Source organism: Limulus polyphemus, unplaced genomic scaffold (assembly GCF_000517525.1).
Source record: "Limulus polyphemus unplaced genomic scaffold, Limulus_polyphemus-2.1.2 Scaffold341, whole genome shotgun sequence".
NCBI classification, from domain to species: domain Eukaryota; kingdom Metazoa; phylum Arthropoda; class Merostomata; order Xiphosura; family Limulidae; genus Limulus; species Limulus polyphemus.
The window spans coordinates 249,401-252,205 of NW_013665951.1; the positions used below are offsets into that span (position 1 = coordinate 249,401).

At 36.5% G+C, this 2,805-nt stretch overlaps 1 protein-coding gene across 2 annotated transcripts in view; it reads right to left on the reverse strand.

The window, feature by feature from the left end:
* LOC106457512 (cytosolic phospholipase A2-like) overlaps positions 1–483 on the reverse strand; it is a 54,765-nt gene extending 54,282 nt beyond the window's left edge. For both annotated transcript variants that reach the window (XM_022383482.1, XM_022383481.1), the window contains exon 1: positions 332–483. The gene's annotated coding sequence lies outside the window, so the exon portion shown is untranslated. The remainder of the gene's footprint in view (positions 1–331) is intronic.
* Between the last annotated feature and the right edge of the window lie 2,322 nt (positions 484–2,805).

Genomic DNA, 2,805 nt, shown 5'->3' on the forward strand with positions numbered 1-2,805 from the left:
GTAAAAGAGTAGCCCAAGAGTTGGCGGTGGGTGGTGATGACTAGCTGCCTTCCCTCTAGTCTTACACTGCTAAATTAGGGACGGCTAGCGCAGATAGCCCTCGTGTAGCTTTGCGCGAAATTCCAAAAACAAAAACAAAACAACCAAAAACAGTACGTAACTACATATATATATATAAGTTGACCGTTCTCATATTACTTTTAGAACACCTCTTAATATACACAGGTGTTAATGAAACGCACAGATGGTTAACATTATGAAACCTCTGATGTATTAAAGTAAAGCAAAATATTTTGAACTAGTCAGCGCCATTATCATGCTTTTTTCCTACCTTACATCAGGTTTTGTCTATATTTGGTCAATGACTATCTCAGCGTTCTTCTGTAACAGTGATGTAAGCAGAACGTCACCCCACCCTGACAGATGTCTACCTCCGCTCTACCTACAAAATACGACCCTCGGGGAAGCTGTCAACTCGTAAGGCTATGAGCAGAGCAGTCATTTTCTCTTACTGTCGGTAGATTTCGCTGATTTCTTTCGATGTCGCTGCGTGACGTCACATCTTCCCACGTCTCGGGACTGTTTTCGGCTGTGGTAAGGACCAATCACCTTATGCTTTATAATCACCCCCAGGCGACGCTTCAAGAATACCACGTGTACTTTTAATAAACACAGTCTTGTAGAAAACTAACCATTAACGTTTCTCGTAAACTGAACGACAGCAATGATAGTTATATTAAGTAAAACTACTTTTTTTTCTTCTCCCAAGACAATTCGGTTCATAAAAGAATGTAGTTCACTAAAGTAATTGAAAACTTAAGAATCTTTTCCACATAACCCCCATACTTTATTTCCTGATGTAGAAATCTGCGACCACAACAAACGGCATAAAAATTCAATAGAGCATCTTAACACGTTCGCTGCCATGTGCCCCCACCGTTGGGTCACAATCGACTTTTAGTTATGGACCGCATGACACAACGATGGGTTACAGACAGTTATATTTCGTAGCCAAATATCTCGTGTGGTGTATGAGTTTTGGGACACCGTGACTGCTCTTTGGCACTTCATGAATGGCAATAGGGTTAGGAATTACACGGGCCTGCGATGGTTTTATTGTCTTGAAATTTTTACATGTTCTACAGTAATTCCTGTACGCTGAATCCGAAAATGATATCCAGTTTTCTCCATCGTGTTCAGATTTTTCACAAAACGTCATAACACAATACATAAAAGAAATTCCAGAACACGTAGTTTTGAGACTAAAAGACGTAATTTCACAAAAAGACCAGGATGAACGAGGATGCATATTCGTTTGACATCAACGTTCTTCCCTTTTCTTCAGTTTGTTTGTATTTTTGTTAACAAACATAATAATAAAAAATGTTCATTGTGGTAAACGAGATCTAAGTAAGAGGTTTTGATTCTTTCAGATCTGTAAAAAATCCTTACGTGACAGAAAAAAATTAATATTATTTTCAAAATTTGCATAGCTGAATTATGGAAAATCCGTTATTAAAACCAAAACAACTTTTATGAAGTTTAATTTCGCAGGCCTGTGTTATTAATAATACTGGTGGCAGCTAATGTGTTAATATTTTTCCCATAATACCTCAAGTATACATATTTTTCCTAAACATTGCGCCCGTATTGCGTGTGCATACAATCGACTCCACCACATGCTAGAGGTCATGACAATTAATGGGGAGGACATCATACAAATCCCAGGTATACACATCATAAAGTTATAGATGCATGTGGCGGCCATTTTTTTCTCGGCTCATCCCTTCATACTAAACACCACCGTGCTTAGTGATAGCCTGTTCCCAATTGTTCTTTTCTGTCGTACTAAAGTCATTGCGAAAATGTCACTCATTTTCTTGTTAGTGTAGAAGAAGAAAAAAGAAAGGTGAACAGTTTTGCTCTTTATTTAGTTCCAAGTTCTCCACTTTAGCGACACCTTTCAATAATACTGGGAGTCTCACAAGCTGTGAAACACTCGATAATGTCAATAAGGTGCTCGCTCTACCGTGCTAAGTCATACTATAGTCTAATAATCTGTTATCTTATTAAAACTTAATCATGTATAGTCTTTTACTTGTACTAACTTTTTTTTTCACGTACTCGGACACATCGCTAAGGATTAATAAAAAGTATGTGTATATCTTAATTTTATTCACCATTGTATCATGTTGCTTGTTTAAACCTATTCGTCATTGTATCATTTGGTTCATTTGATCCTATTCACCATTATACCATGTTGTTCTTTTAATCCGATTCATCATTATATCATTTGGTTCCTTTAATCCTATTCACAATTATACAATGTTGCTCCTTTGATCCTATTCGTCATTGTATCATGTTGCTTGTTTAAACCTATTCATCATGATACCATGTTGTTCCTTTAATCCTATTCACAATTATACCATGTTGCTCCTTTGATCCTGTTCATCATTGTATCATGTTGTTCCTTTAATCCTATTCACAATTATACCATGTTGCTCCTTTGATCCTGTTCATCATTGTATCATGTTGCTACCTTAATTCTATTTACCATTACATCATGTTGCTCCTTTAATCCTATTCAGCATTATATCATGATGTCCGTTTAATCCCATTCACCATTGTATCATTTGGTTCCTTTAATCCTATTCATCATTATACCATGTTGCCTCTTTAATCCTATTCATCACTGTATTATGTTGCCTCTTTAATCCTATTCAGCATTATATCATGATGTCCGTTTAATCCCATTCACCATTGTATCATTTGGTTCCTTTAATCCTATTCATCATTATACCATGT